The sequence below is a fragment of the Parasteatoda tepidariorum genome, chromosome 7 (assembly GCF_982258835.1).
Source record: "Parasteatoda tepidariorum strain Cologne lab strain chromosome 7, Ptep-v5.0, whole genome shotgun sequence".
In the NCBI taxonomy this organism is placed as follows: domain Eukaryota; kingdom Metazoa; phylum Arthropoda; class Arachnida; order Araneae; family Theridiidae; genus Parasteatoda; species Parasteatoda tepidariorum.
In genome coordinates, this window is record NC_141761.1 from 43,660,492 (window position 1) to 43,678,336 (window position 17,845).

Consider the following 17,845-nt stretch of genomic DNA (forward strand, 5'->3'; position numbering starts at 1 on the left):
AATATAAACTTTCAATGCGTAAAGATTTTGCTGCGCATGTTTCTCTTATGAATTGAAACGCTGTAAATAACAAATTTTCCATGAAGAGTATTCCTATTTTCCATGATGCATACATTTATATTGAGCTATTATGTATTTCCTACCTTTAATTTAAGTTCCTATGCATAATCAATACATTTTAAACTAAAAGTTTGAATGGATTTTTCTACTTAAAAGTATCTAAGCAACAATTCTCATTTCACAGCTCTTTAGATTTCAAAGGCACGTATTCATTCTTTAGGCTACCTAAAAGATAATAACGAATTTTCAATAGATGTATTTAAAAAGTATTTTCCCTTATGAACTTACCGTATTTTTACGAACGTTTTTTAAGTAATTGACACTTGAACAGTTTGAAGGCCATTTCAGCCCCTCCCGTTTTTTATTGCGCTTTAATTCGAAAAAAAACTTATTGAAAATATGGAGTGTTTCTTACTTTTTATAATTAGATCCAATTTAAGTGCCTACTTAATCATTCTTGTGTAAGATTTCTAAGGATGTACATATAGTAACTTATACCTAGAAGAACGGGAAGGGGCAGAGTGGCCCCTAAGTTATTTTAGTAGGCACCCCCATAACCACAGGAAAATTTAAGTTTAAGGTACCCTTCAGTTCCAGTTTCATTAAAAAAACAAGAGTATTTCAATTTTAATTTATTGGAAAAGAAAACTCGATTACCGAAGAAACTAATGTATACATATAATTGAAATATCATAGTTTCGTTTAGTTAAATAATTTTGATATCCGAATAGAATAAAATATCATAGTATTTAGATGATACATTTATCCTCAAATTAAATATGATATTTAAAGATTTTGGATGCATAATTTCTCTACACAAACAATCTGAGAAGAGCTATACTCTCCAATTTCAGTCTTTCTAGGTATACAGCAATGCTCAGTCTTTCTAATTTTAAACTGTCAGATAATAAGTTTCGCTGACTTAGTTAAAAATTAAACTAAAAGCCTTAAAAAAATTTAAAAGAAAACCTTTAGTAGAAATTTAAATAAACTTTAAACTAAAAATCGTTTTAAAAAATCTAAATAAAAATTAAAAAAATTTAAAATGTGCTAGTCATTAAAATGTCAAATTTTGCAATTCTGTTATAAAAAAAAACATATAATATAATTGACTTTTGCAGAGGTATACTTATATCGAGGTATATTTTTTAAGTTATTTAAAAATTATTCTTCAAAAAGAAGCTAAACTAATATTTCTAATTTAATAAAGAAAGTTTTTCTCAATTTATAAAGGAAGCCTTTTTTAATAAAATATAATACTCGATAATAAGCAATAGGAATACAATTTTGAAATATGAGTTTAGAAATAGAAAATATATGAATGCCTAAAAAAATATAAATGAAAATTCTGGCAGCGAAAAGAAATATAAACGCGCCATGAAATTCCAGCAATCGTAAGAGATTTATTGATTTCTAAATATAACTCACGTTCTTTCATAGAGGACATTTAATCTAGCTGATTTAACCAGAATTTCATTGGAAGGGAATTGGATATACGCCCATGTATTTTGAACAACAATAAAAGCATTAAAATACATGAAATGTGTGATATTAATGGTGTGTTAGTGATAGTATAATTATAAATTTATGGATAAATAAGCTAACTATCTAAAGTTGGATCTATAAACGTTTATATATAAAGGATATTGTATCTGTTTATCAGCATAGTTGATTAATACGTTATATTCCATTTGAATTAGAAAATAAATTATTAACAACTAGCACTCTTACAAATTTTCTGAAGCAAACGTTACAGTAATTTTAAAAATTTAAGTAATAATTTAAAACAGTTTGATTTAACTACTTACAATTGTACTAATTCTTCTATTTAAATTAGACTTTAAAAAATCTATTTCTGTTTAAATTTGCAAACTAACATTCGTAGCCTGATTGCTAATGCAAAAAAAAACATTGAAAAAAGTATGGTCAAGACAAACAAAATGTGATAATTTCTTGCTCTATAAGAAGGCGAAAACGCCCAGTAATTTCAACCAAAGCGCTTCGGTCATATTCTTGGTTAAAGTAATATTAAAACATGTTTTATAATGTGGGAATAAATATTATAAATGTGGTAAAGTTTGATATTTTGATTATGATACCTTTGAGAATGGCATAAAATTCATTCATTTAGTTAAACTTACTTTTCAGCTTTTTTTTCATAAATATGTGGCAGTAAGGACTATAATTTTGAAAAACCATATTTTCCGGCGTACGTAAGCATATGAACTGAAAGATTTATTAATTAATGGTTTAAATAGCGTATGTTTCCTTTGTATTAACAGAATTATGGTTTTGTTTCATCAGAAATGTCATTACCATATAGGATGATAACTTTTTCAGAAATTTTTTCTCCGAGCATAGTATAGTTTGGAGGAAGGGAATAACTGTTCCTTTCAAATAATAAAAATTACTAGATGATGTTATTTACAGCAAAACACAGTGTATAGCTAAGTTACAAAAACATTATAGTAAAGGAAAAGGGGGAATTTTGAAGTTTCCAAAAGAACTAATATTACTAAAGGAAAGAAAACAAAGATGCCAGCAATGTTTCCTTTACTAGTAAAACAAACAATCACATACTACTACGTTGTTAAATTATTCAAACATATTGTAAGCAAAACCTTCCTAACTTTTACAAGGAGTCTAATATGCCTTAATTTTCTTAGTGTGAGTCTTTTAGACTCCTTTTTTTCTTCAACGTTTCTGGCCTCTATCCTCTTCTCTTTATTTTTTTCAGTTCCTCATGGAATGTTCTAAAGATTAAATGAATCATGGAATGCTTAATCTATGCCATAGTTGCTCATGCTTAATCTATGCCTCTTTTTTTTCCTTCTGAAAAACCTTTTAATTTTGCTCATTTTTGGACACTGAACATCTTTTACTTACTTTCCTCTTCTTCCTTTTTGAATACCAAACTTTTCTACTGCTTATTTCAGATCATTTTCCCCTAAATCTCCAATTTCTGACTTCATTTAAGCACATTGACATAGAAAATATAAATGCTACATATAAATATAAAGCTTATCAAATTTAAACTATGTTACAACTGTTAGCTCCTCTGCCCGGTACAACTCTACAATCACAAAATGAACAATTTGTTACCACAGAGATATCACGTAACTTGTAATAGCTGAAACCATGATACAGGTCAAATGATGACGCATTCTGAAAGTAGTATGCATTTTGAAATTTTAAAATTGGGTTAGGTCCAAATCTAAACATAATTTCATTTAGTTTCTAAATATATGGTAATAAGTTGTTTGGCAAAGAAAAACTATCTGTATATAGAAAGCAAGAATAATAAATTTTATTTGATATATCAGCTAAAAATATGCATTTTTCAGGATTGATCCGTTTTTGATGGTATCTATCGATAAATAAAATCATTTTATTAAATTAAAATGCAAAAGCTTAGACGTTAGACCTCTATACTTTTATGTTTAAAAATAGTGCCAAAACAAGACTCAGATTTGAATGAAAAGATATAAAAGTAGCTAAAATGAAAAACGTTCATCCTACATGTATTATGATGTTCTGAAAAATCCTGATATGCTTACAAGGGCGTATGCAAAGAAATTTATTTTTGAGAATCTGACGTTTGAAATGGAAACGAGGCGAACCAGTTAAACTTCTTTTTTGGAAGAGCGATTATTTTTCTTCTCTATTCTTTCACTTGAAAGTATTCTATGCCATGGAAGTATCAAATAAAGTTTCAAAGTTTTTCGGCGCGAAAAATTGAGAGCACTTTCCATCACATGGAGATTCCACTTAAGCTAAATTTATTCTCGTTCTACCAGAGGACTGCAAAATCTATTTTGAAATGGAAATTGGCGACGCTTAACTTTGCCAAAATTGAATAGACCTTTCTATCTGTTTTAAAACAGTCTTGTGTTTTGGTGCTTTAACACGATTTCGAAAGAATTCAAAATGTTGTAATGCCATTGAGATACTATATATTGATACAAGTAAGAGCAAAATGTTCATTCCTTTCTTAAATGTCAGTAAGTAATGGGAAACTAGCGATCTAAAACCACTAGCCAAGTCAAAACAAATATTTTAGAGATCGAAGTTTAAATCAACCAACAAAAGAAATTTATTTTCACAAAAGATACATGTGAGTATACATGACTGCAGAAATGCAAACAGTACTTTTAATAATTCCAGCCACAGAAATGCATAACGAAGAAAAACGCAAATATATATTAAGAAAACCATATGAAATGTAGTTTAAATGCTAAAATAAAAATTTAAACTTCTAAAATTAGGGAACGAAAATAACACTCACTAATCTTGATAAAAATTTGCAAAGAAAAATTTTCGAACATAATGCATGTGTATTTTTTATAGAGATAAGTTTAACATGCTTTGAAGCATTGCAGACTCACCATAGGATTTTACCTGTTAGAGAAATGTTTGTGATATCATTACATTTATAATATATATTACTACAACAAAAGTATTGACGTTAACTTGTAAATTGTAACATGAATCTAAGAAGCTATAATAAATGCGAACCTCTAACCCTCCTATAAAATATATTTCTCTCCATCTTTCTAAGCAAAATCTACAGAATATTAGATTCAGTGCCTCAATCGTAAAACAAATAGACGCTTGAAGCTTGTAAGAAGGTAAAGAATTATAATTAAAGCTTCATTTGTAATTTCGGATCTTAGATCTGATTAACTAACTTAATTATTTGAAAGTTAATAATTTGTAAAATTCAATTTACTTTTTTTCCCTTTATTTTAAAATCCCAGCAGGTTTCTCGTTGCAGCATAAAAAAAACTTTTATTAAAAAAATCGCGTTTTTATTTTTTGCTTCAGTAGTATACTCTTAGGTTTTAAGTGACCAGGTAAGATAGAACAACATAGCATGATGCTTCAAAAAAGTAATTTAATTTCCAAAATAGATATTTATTTTCATTTAATTATACTAAGTAAATAAATATTATTTAATATTTAAATTTGGGTGTAATTCAATTAATCACTCAAAGCAATATTAAAATAATTTAGTTACGAAGCTGTTTATTAGCAAATGTAGAAAATAAAAAAATAAAAAAGGTCCCGGTTTTGCCCAATTTTCCTTTATTTTAAGAATCTATCTAGACTTTATATACGGCATGCGTTTTTGGTTGTTTATTTGTTTTGATTTTTTTGTTTAATTTACTTATAAGATAGTATTTACTCTATTAGAATTTGGCAATGGAATTTAACATTTACTTTATTAAATAATAAAAGTGAAAAGGCAAATTACGTAAAATGTTTGTCAAAAACAGTAGTAAACTTGCATGCTACAACAATTTTATTATAAAAGAGTATATAATTTACACATAGTGGTATTTACACAAATGACATTAAATTTATGCTTGTGTAAAAATAATAGAAATGATATAATCTCAGCTGTTATTGTTCCATTTCTTTGCAAATTTGTTTGGCATCATTAAAAATGAAAGAAGCTGCGATGGCTCAGTTGCCAGGCTGTAAAGTGGTACGCATGGAGAAAAACTCCAGTTAAAATTACTGTACTGTACAGTAATGGCATTTTAGATATCAAAAAAACCTACAATTCTAGTTGATGAATTTGAAATATACCATATTTAAATTTTTCAGGTTCATATGGTAACGCTTTATCAGAAATTATGGTTTTCAAAACTATTTTTTCTTAATCCCACACATATAATAAAAAATACAAAAATGATAAGCAAATAACCTTTTTTGCCTTGCCCTAAGGTATCATGATTAATTTACAAAATTTTATCACATATTACGAAAGCATACTTATAAGTCAATTTTACCAAATAATTCACAAGCTCACTGGAAAAAAATATCGAGTTTTTTGGTATTCCTAGAGTCAGTAACACTCTTTTTTTTTTTAGTATGGAAATACATGGATTGCACTAACAGGCATATATATATATATATATATATATATATATATATATATATATATATATATATATATATATATATATATATATATATATATATATATATATATATATATATATATATATATATATATATATATATATATATATAAATACAAGAAAACACGAAAAAAGTTAAGAAAAACAATAAGTTTCATTTATTGCGCTTAAGCTGCAAGTAAACAGAACTCATAAGATAAGTTCAAAATGACGATTAAAACAAAGAAAAAGTATAGACATATGAAAAAAAGGGGGGGGGGAATAATAAGTAAAAAAATAACAAACAACAGCTTGTTTTAAAAATAAAAAAAAAAAAAAAAAAAAAAAAGAAAGAAAGAAAAATGAAAGGTTAATTAAAAAACCGGAAAAAAAGATATAATCTTTTCTTCAGCCCACACGATTATATCCGGCACTCTGTTTAGCGGATGTAATCGTGTGGTCTGAAGAAGAGATTCTATCTTTTTTTCCGGTTTTGTTATTAACCTTTCATTTTTTTTCTTTTCTTCTTTTAAATAAACTGTTGTTTGTTATTTTTTTTACTTATTATTTCCCCTCCCCTTTTTTTTCTTCATATGTATAATTTTTCTTTGTTTTATTCTTCATTTTGAATATATATATATATATATATATATATGACGTCGTTGCTGAGTGGAAGGAGTGAAACAGGTCCTAAGATCCTAGGCAGGGAGGGAGGGTACAAAATTTATTTATTAATTATTAGACAGAGCAGTCATGAAAAGTTGTGCTTCTTGATTATATGTTAGGGAAAATCTTGCAAAGTAAATCCGTAAAATGTTTCAATCTAGGGAAAGAGGGAAATCTAAGAAATTACTATTGGTTTGTGAAATAGGTCGAGTGATTCCCACGAAGATTAAAGGTCTTTAATTAAATTTATGCATACGTGTGGCAAAAATAGATTTAGAAACAGTATGCGGCTTTTTGAAAGCATGATAAAGTGTTTCGATTTGAATAATTATTTAGGATTAAGTTTTATAGTGAAGAAGAAGAACTAACATAAGAAGATTAATAGAAGATTTTTATGTTACACACACACACACACACACACACATATATATATATATTCAATAATCAATAGATAAATAATCTAGAATCGCTTCCTTCAAAAATTAATAATATACTTTAATACACATAAAACAACACATTTATAAATATCGTAGCAAAAATAAAAGATTGATAATTTAAATTGGCAGGCTTTTACATTAGGATATTTTATAACAACTGGATGCAAATTCCTGCAAATACTTTATGAGTATTATTATATTTCAAATCACAAAAGCATTACTATATATTAAAACACAAAATATTTTTATATGCATTATTACAAATAGAATAATACTTTTAAGCATTCATATATTAGTAGTATTATATGCATATATTTGTAGTATTATTATATATTGAATCACAAAAATATCTCTAATTGCATGAAAATTTTAAATATATTTTAAATTCCAATAAAATTTATACACATTGTATAAGATCTATATTATTTAAATTTTCACAGATTTTGAAGCGAATAAGATAATAATAAATACATAAAAATAAAACACTTTACTGGTTTACATTTATAGTGTGAGTGATAAATATGCTTTGCAACTGATGAATATGTTGTATATTTAAATGTGTTGTGTTTAAATAGATTGTGTAACCATACATATTAATCCTTCTTTTTATCGACAAATGTTTCATCTCTGCAAAATATGCATGATTGAATACTTGCTTGTCGGTTGCATTCTTCCATTGATTTTTCCTAGGTATCAAAGAATGCAAAGAACGACACATAAAAAAAGAAAACTCTTCGGAGAGGAATTCCAGAGGAATCCTCATTCAGATGAATGTAACAAAAAACTTAAGATCATTTTAATACATTAATATTAAAACATTTATTTCGCGATTAAAAGTATTCAAACTTTTAATTACTTATGAAAAAGAAAAAGAAATATTCCATACCATAAAAATTATATAAAATTATTATACAATATGTTTGTTTCACTTTGTTTACGAATATTTTCTGTTGTAAATACTAAAGATTCTTAGATTCAATATGTAGGTAAAAGTTATAAAAGTTGTAATAGTCTAATAGAAACGATAAATAAATATTCTTTAGAACATAAGTTTTAAACGCATTTCTGGCAAAATAAGCCACAATTCCGGTTGATAAACTAACAAAAGTGTCATTTAAGCTCTTTATTTGTTGTTTTTCCGTTTATATGAAGACGAATTGTAGCTTTTATTGCCACGCATTTAGTACAAACAAACAAAACTTATAAGCAATTTTCACCGATTATGCCCTGCTCTAAGGTGTCATGATGAAATTACCAAATTTTACATAATTAAGCAACTTTATCTTACATTATAAAACCATATCTTATAGTTAATTTTACAAAAAATGATACAAAAACTCTATGGTAAAATAACCGAGCTTTTTGCTGTTCTTAACCGGCCAGAAGCACGGTAAAATTTACCATAATCTGGTAGTTTTGACTATACTTTTCTACTAGGTAAACTTTTGATTTTAGATGAAATTTTTGAATTTTTTTTTTCTAATTTTCTTTTTATTTACAACAATTTTTTGATGTTCCAGAAGCATTTGACAGTATAATACTTTGCAAAAAAACTGAAAAATCAAGGCATCTCTTTATTAATTTGCGTAAATAAGTATTTTAGAAAAAACAAATTTCTCTCAAAAATTTAGAGCGATAAAAATGTGCGGTTAGTAATTATTTTAAACATGAATTTTAATTTTGTGCGTTCGTCTGTTTCTATTTTTTTGAAAATTCAACTTTATTATTGGACAAAACTGATTTAATTGCTATTAAAATCCTTTTTTAGTTTCCATTAGCGTAAATACTATCACATACAATAAAAAAATTAAAAAAAATAACACCAAAACCTTAATTCATTTGTTTTGAAAAATTAAATGTCATTTTAAAAAATTTAGTGTGGGATAGTTTTTGAAGATACATCTTCCTAAATATAATAGATATATACTATAACCAAATATATCGAATAATGTCTATTGAGCTAATTTAAATTATTGCTGTTATTATTTATTCACTATTAGTTACTCATTATTTTATAACTCTATGTGCAGGAAAAAGAAATATTTTCGCTTTAAGTCAAATATGAAACTGGCTTAATTTTCCTTAGCCCATATTAAATCTTTATTTCTATCTGTTCCCTTTACTGTTTGAAGATATTATTCATTGAAGAGAAAAATAGAGAAGAAAAAATTCAGGAAAATTGCATGTTTATCGTTTTAATTTCGTAAAAAAGATAAATAGTTCAAGTTATGACATTCTTCGGAAAGTTTAGAAGTTTTAAGTAATTAAATGAAATGCTTATGCGTGTTACATGAAGAACTTTTATTAGTGACTAAAAGGACCATATATTAACTTAATTACAACATTTTTCCTGAACCAAAGATTGTGTTTATCATTAGTGTAATGGTTATTAACTTAAAACACGACGAAATGCTTAAAAGCAGTTTTGAAGCAACGTAGTTAATTTCTTAAAAAATCGTGAAAAGTTTATGTGTAGTTGAGGTTTTTTTTCTTTTTTTCATAAACCTAGAAGCAATTTTGCAATATGCCCCTTTTTGTATTTATTTTGCATGTAGTTTCATTTGATTATGGATCATATTTTTTTCGTCTCTCCCATGAAGTCTTTTCAGCATTTCCTTACATAATTAGATACATTTCATTGAGTAAAGTTCTTCGTCTTTCGTATTTTAAAACGAATGTATATATATATATATATATATATATATACAAAAAGAAAAAAGAGCAAAAAATAATAAATATCTGGGGAAAAATTAATAATAATCCAGAAAAAAAGATATAACCTTTTCATCAACTCACACAATTTTATTCGCAAAAAGAAGTTCTTTCTAACATTGTATCAATATAGCCAAAGCAAAATATATCAATACTACAGAGTGAGGATCACTTAAAAAATTGAAACAAAATAGGATAGAACACATTAAGTAATAAATATCACATAAAAACAGGAAATAAAATGGGAAGAAAGAAATCTAACGAAACACAAAACGAAATCTATAAGGCGAGTAGCGAATATTCAAATGAAATTACATGAACGGGAAAATTTTCAAGAATGATTTAAAATATTTTCGTAACAAATTTGCCCGATTACAAAATATGAAAACAGAAGCTCAAACTGATTCATTTAGTGACTGAAGAAAGTATGGTCAAATTCAATTTGATTTCAAATTCAATTTGATATATTTTACTTTGGCTATATTGATATAATATAAGAAAGCACTTCTTTTTACGGATATAATCGTGTGAGCTGATAAAAAGATTTTTTTTCCGGATTTTGATTAATTTTCTCCCCTGATCTTTATTAATTTTTTTCCTTCTTTTTTATGTATTTTTTAATTTTTATTCTGTGCTTTTTCCATGTTTTCACTACATTTTTAACTTTAGTGCTGGAAAACAGTATGGTAAAAATTAAATATTACTGTCAGATTTTTACCAAGTTGAACGAAACAAAAATATTAAATTACAAATTAAAATAGGAAGTAGATTTTTAAAAATATTAAATAAATAATAAAAATTCGGGCTACAATAACTATAATGTGCACCTATGTATTAAACAATTTACGTGCAACAGATATCTAATTGTTAAGATATAACACTTTAAAAAGGTTAGTATTAAAACTTTCATAGTAGTACACAAAATGTTTAATGGTTTGTCTGCTGCAACCACAAGAGCATAGATATTTACATTTAAAATTTACAAATGTGTGTGTAAATATTTTCGTCCTAAATGAGTGGTTTCAAAAAGTTAAATCTGAGAATTTCTTCGAGAAAATTTCTGATACACACATGCTAAATTATATTCACAAAATACAAAAAAAATGAAATAAAAAAGAACAACATACACAATTATTTTTGTATTTGAATAAATATTTTCATGGGTGCAAATCCTCAGAAATAAATTTTTTTGCACCGTTGGTATGTTAAATTTCACAGAAACGAAGAAATTAGGTTTTTATTAACGGGAAAAGTATTTTAAACTCATATAGATTTTTTACGAAAATTGTCCGCAAAAAATGTCGATTAATATGTTTCAGTTCGCGGGCCACAAAAAAAGGCTCCGCGGGCCAAATGCGGCACCCGGGCCGCCAGTTGGAAACCCCTGGTTTATATCACCATGCTGTTTCGTAGTAAATGTTGTAAGATTTGGTAATTTTAACTAAATGCCGATGATCATAATAGTACTAACATAGTTTTAGATAAGGAAGAAATTATTTGTTTATTCTGTAAGCACTATTCTGTAAGCACTGTTTTTTTCTCGTGTAAGCTGTAAGTTAACATCTACCAAACCATAGAAGTGTGAAAATAAAATAAATTATTCCAATTCTACTTAAAATAATTCTGACGTACAATAATTACTTATTGTACGTCATGAGAAATTAAATTCCAATTCTATTCGGTACGAGGGATAAACATCAAAAATTTAAAATTATAAAATAAATAAAAAAAATGAGTTACAGTTCTGCAGAAAATTTTGCTATATTTATCTTGCTACTTCTTCGTATTTCATCGTGTGCGTAAAACCAATTATTTGGCTAAATTTGTTTTTCAGTTCTGAAATATTATCATTTTAAAACTCAAAGGAATTCACTCAGAAGAATTATCATTTTGAAAACCGGAATTTCCAATAAAGTCACTATAGCGAACTGTAGAATTACCAAATAAATGGTATAAATAGCTTATATTTTGCTTTCATTACCAGAATTATGCTTTATTTTGCCGAAAATCTATTTGCTATTCAAATAAGGTAATCTTGCACAGATTTTTTTTCTACGCGTAAGATCAAAATAATCTAGACAAATCAATTTAACTCTCATCCTAAAAACAGGACATGAAAAAGAAATGCCTCTTACAAAGAACAAAAAGTCATGTAAAGATAGTTATTATTTGAAGGAATTTGAATATGAGACAATTTAACTAATAATATTCCACAAGTTGCAGTTCTTAAAAAAAACTATTTTTGATTTTTACTTAGATTTTAGTTTTAATAACTTTTTAAAATATTTATTCCATCCAACCAGGATTTTTCTCGTTCTGTATGGAACATTGCATCAAAAAATTTTACCTTATCTATCTCTTATAGCAGCCTGATTGTAATACCAGATACGCTAATATGTACAAAGAAAAAATATTGATTTTTATGTATAAAATACTGTGCAACTTCTGAATTATTTATCTTATTGACTGCTCCTGTTTAACCTCCTTTGATTAAGCGTAACAATCACATAGAACAGAATACTTCTTTTTTCTATATTTCTATATAAAATGCATTAATAGATACAAGTACGTAGTTGCTCTTCTTTTATTTAAAACCCTTACAATCTATATACTATCAGTCATTATCCTTGCAGTCTATATACAATTGCCTACGTCATGAATAATTTAATACTCTAAATAGCATTATTTAAGCTCTTTCCCATTTTCATGGCAGACATTCTATACAAAGACTAGCAAGGTATATAATAATTCTAGTTGCTCTTAAAGAGCATTTGTCATTCCAACATATGCTTAGTCATTTTATTAAATCTCAAAGCAATCCATGAAATAATTTTCGAACTTCATACTCTTCATACTTTGTCTAAAACTGCCATATATTCAATACAATATTTACTCATTTTAGTGAAATTTTAATTTTTTTTACATTGTAACAATAATACTGTACAATTATAGCATTATAAATTCTCGAATCCCCGATTGATTTTTATTGAGTAAAATCTTATTTTAGTTCTGGAACATCTGAATTCAAATTTTTAGCGTTATTACGAACTTTTTAACATTTTAAAAATATTTTTGCATTACTAGAGATTATAAAATTTTTTAATTATTATCTACAAATTCTTATCGTAATTTTCATTTTCATTCTCTTCTATAAGGGAATCATCTTTAAACTGATATCTTTAAATTATTTATGCATTAAATCCATTATGTATTTTCCAGCTCTTAATTGATTTCAAGCTCTTTTATCGAACTTCTATCGGAAAGTTATATAAATAAAAGAAATTTATCGGTGAAAATCCCAACTATTCCATCTATTTCAGTTGTAAGCTATTAGTTTTATTTTATTTCGCACATTTTCACAGTCTAACATATTATTCCACAATTATTGATTTTAAATAAAGTGCATAACTCCCACCCGTGAGGCCGATATTGCTAGTTATGGGATTGAAGAAAATTATAGATTTCCAAATCAGCATTCCGGTAAATTAAACATTTTTCTTATCAATCATTTCTAAAAACACAAATAATTTTCAACATGATGAACATTAGATGGAAAAATGTTCAAAATCCAAAGTGGCATTCCAAAGGAGTTTGCATCACTTTCATTCGTCGATATATTTTATTGATTTGCTTCCGCAAACAACCATCGAGAAAGTATTTGAATATAAATTTGAAAATATATTTTTCGTTAAACTAGTTTTGTAGTAGAGAATGATGCACAAAAATGATTCAAAAAAAGTATTTGAAAACGGATGCTCTTTTTTATTTTGTATTTGAAAGGAAGCAGTTTTAGTAGAAATATTAGTTTATGGAAATATCTTCAACGTAATTATTTCATAATATGGCTAAAACAATTGTTAAGTCTTTAAAAAAATCTTATTTTAATTTAAACTCTAAATTTTAGATTTGAATTTCATAAATATGGAAATATTTTAACTACAAGTTCAAATCTCAGTTATCGTAAATACACACAGTTAAAAATTTCTCGTAAAAAAGTGATTGAATTTATTTAATTGTTATTTTGCGATATACCTACAAAAATTTCAAATAACTATAATTAATATGGTATTCAAACTGTTAACTGCGAGAAAAACCATTTATTAATTGCTCTCACCTAATGCGGTTAAGCAATCAGAATTTTATCACACCGACTAAGTCTGTACGCAACAGGAATACAGGATAAATAATCAGAAGACATTTTTTAGAACAACCATTTTTATTATTATTTTTTATCTGTTTTTTTCTCTCGTTGCCATTCGCAACTCTTTTAAAAATAAGATGAACAGACATGTGACATATGACATTCCTACAATGCTCCCTCACCCGTAACTAAGTTAAGATGCAAGGCAAGTATGTCAAATTTGTCATATAATGATAATTGGACGTAACTACCACTACATATATGAAATACCAATTCACTAGAATATAAGACAGACTAACTTGATTCTATCACGAGGTACCTTTTGATAGATGAAGGTTGACATAGTCGATTTATAATTCCCTTCATTGGTGACCTGCGTAAGTGATATGAACTTGCCAACATTCATGGATGATCCACATTAAGCAGTTGATTTGCTTAAAAATATACAGCACAGAAAAAAAAAATTCGGTGACGTAAATAAAGTCTCTCGGTCAATAAACAATAAAATGAGCGAAATGCTATAAACAAAAATAAGAAAAAATAATGTGCAAAATGCTATAAAAATGAAGAAAAAATATAATGAGCGAAAATGTTCTAAATAACAAACAGCATGAATCAACTAGTGGTATTTGTTCATCGAATTCTATCACAGATAAAATTCTGGAAGTGGAGTAATGGGGCGTAACTACCACTACATATATGAAATACCAAATCACTAGTATATAAGACATGTTAACTTGATTCTATCACGAGGTACCTTTTTATAGACGAAGGTTGACATAGTCGATTTATAATTCCCTTCATTGGTGACCTGCGAAAGTGATATGAACTTGCCAACATTCATGGATGATCCACATTAAGCAGTTGATTTGCTTAAAAATATACAGCACAGAAAAAAAAATTCGGTGACGTAAATAAAGTCTCTTGGTCAATAAACAATAAAATGAGCGAAATGCTATAAACAAAAATAAGAAAAAATAATGTGCAAAATGCTATAAAAATGAAGAAAAAATATAATGAGCGAAAATATTAGAAATAAACAAACAGCATGAATCAACTAGTGGTATCTGTTCATCGAATTCTGTCACAGATAAAATTCTGGAAGTGGAGTAATGGGGCGTAACTACCACTACATATATTAAATACCAAATCACTAGTATATAAGACATGTTAACTTGATTCTATCACGAGGTACCTTTTGATAGATGAAGGTTGACATAGTCGATAATTAATTCCCCACAAGCCCGCCAAATAAATCGATTTAGTTCCTTGCAGTTGGGTACATATCATAGTCGAAATGGCAAATCTATCAATCTCATGACCGACAGAACTACTGTTCGAGTCCCAGTGCAGACAAAACAATATTCCCACCATCTCCTTCAACACAGGAAAAGTTTCCAGTGTCTTGCTTTTTCTAATGACCATTATCTGACGGAATGCCTATGTTCAGTTTAATTTCATTTTAGAGTTTTATAAACATGTGAATTGTAAATGGTTAAAAAACCGTATAGTTTAGTATTCATGGTTTCGTATCAAACTAGTATAAAATGTTCTTTACCGTAAACTTTACTGTTAATTGGATGGGCAGACTGCAGTCGGTTATTTTACTATAATTTGTGAAAAGAAATTTTAACAGTTAAGTTCTTTCCAAGCTTTATGGGAAAAAGGGTAAAGATGCTTATTCTTCTGGTTTCTAAAAATTAAGAATACTACTATCTTGCTTTAACGTTTAAAAAGAATAATATTCTTGAGTGAGGTTTACTTTTTAAAATAATTTTGCTTATTAAATATTGAAATTTAGCTATTTTAAATAAGTCACTGTTCAAAAGTAAACCTTATCTTATTGATTCCTTAGGATTAAATAGATTTAATTTTTTTATTTGCAATGGCACGACAAGATACATCATTGGAGTAGATACCACAATAAGTTAGACGCAAGAATATCCCAAGCAAAGGTTCGCAATTAGAACAGAAAGTGCCCGGAGTCATTATCTAAGATGGTCTCTTATATGCCAATATAGTATCCGAAAAGTACCCTCCAGCAACAATGATGGGTTCTGTTCATGAGCTCTCTGAGATCACAGAATGGACAAAACGGTTGGGCAAAAGAACCAATCACTCATCTATGCAATCATGGCCTGTTAGTAGTCGAAAAGGAAACACTGCACCACGTCGCGGTTATTCATGTGAACTAACGAGATCTTGAAATATTTCTATTTTTATTGTTAATTTTATTTTGGATGTGTCTTTCATAATCTGATGTATATTTTCCACCCAATATAACATTTCAAAATAATACAATAAATTATTTTAAGAAACTAATTTATATACAAAGTGTTACGTAACATATTGTGGATTCAAAATAAAAGCCGTTCATGGAAAATTTGATGATTCTAAGCGTAACGATAAAAATATGATCCTACTTTGAATCTCTGATTAAAGGAGCAATGAAAATAGTTTACACATAATCTTGAAGCATAATGAATAAAATTCTTAACCTAACCATCTAGTGAAATTAAACTTAAGACAGCGACTGTGATTAAAATGGTATTGGGTGAAGCTTGAAGTTCCGCGTTATTTATCTCAGAGATTAGAAGGAAGATTAAATTCAGTGGAGAAAAGTTAAAAATATGATTAAGATAATAATTACGAATTGTATTAAATACTTTGTATTCATGAAAAATTAGAATTTTGTTACTTGAAGTAATAATTTAGAGTAAACGAAGTCAAAGTTTTTTTCTTTTATATTTGCATCTCGTTTTTTTTTTATTTAAAAGTGAAATATGACACAAGTTTTAAAATATACGCAAGAAATCACTGTAAAACATACGTTACAAATAAAGGTAAGTCACATTATATTACACATATACGATATTGTTATCATTGCCACTATACAAAGGTAAGTCGTTTTGTCAACAGGGGCATGATTGGCGCCAAGTGGGTTGTAAAAATATTTAGAGGGGCTAGAGACAAATTATGGTTATTTGAAGGGTGTAAGAGTTTCATAAACAAAGATACGATAAAAATAGTATTCATCAAAAATAGTACGTAATATATTACGACGTACGTACGTATAATAATACGACGATAAAAATAATACGTATTTAAAACTATTTTTAGTAGGTATAGATGTTTTGGTTTGATGTCGAAGAATTATTTATTTCTATTTAATCACCACCATATTTGGTATTAAATCATTTATATCATTAAATTTGCTTGTTTGGACAAAAGGCTTTCTGAAGATAGCAAGGAAATATTTAATATCCATTTTACGTTTTTAACATTGAATAGCACCATAACATTCGCACGATTTTAATATTTTTTGTCCTACTACTTTTCCAAATCTCACCTAAAAGACTTAATTATTTTTTATTGAGAAAAATAATATTTAATTTAATGAGCAAACTGAAACATTGAATTTATTTTTGAAAACACTCATAAATTTTGCATATGCGTCAGTTCCATCAAAATTATTATAAAAAAGGTCCCGAACAACTTGAAAGCATTGCATATTTTGGATAACTTAGAAGAATGGTAATATTATAACAAGAATATTGAGAGACTTTACATTAAAATAAGACAAACTCTCATTTGTTATTTCTTTCATTAGGTTTTATATTTCTTTTGCAAGTAAGCATAGAATATTTTTTGAATCGCTAAGTGAGAAGTTATCCAAAAAAGTGGGAAACCTAAGTAACATAAATTATCAATTTAGAAAATTAAATTAAAAATTTTATTTACTTGAAATAAAGTCTTTCACTTTAGAATTCTCATTAATGGATTATTAAAATTTAAACAGTGAAAAAAATCTGTAATCAAAACTACCAGAATATGGTAAAATTTACCATTTTTCTGTCTTTATGGAAACAACAAAAACCTCGGTAATTTTTACTGAAGTTCTTTGGTAATGATTTTGATAAAAT

The 17,845-nt window shown here is 27.2% G+C and overlaps 1 protein-coding gene across 1 annotated transcript in view; it reads right to left on the bottom strand.

Annotated features, from left to right (window-relative positions):
* Window positions 1-17,845, bottom strand: part of LOC107452663 (adhesion molecule nephrin) — a 227,349-nt gene that overhangs the window by 61,729 nt on the left and 147,775 nt on the right. The gene's annotated exons all lie outside the window — the stretch shown is intronic.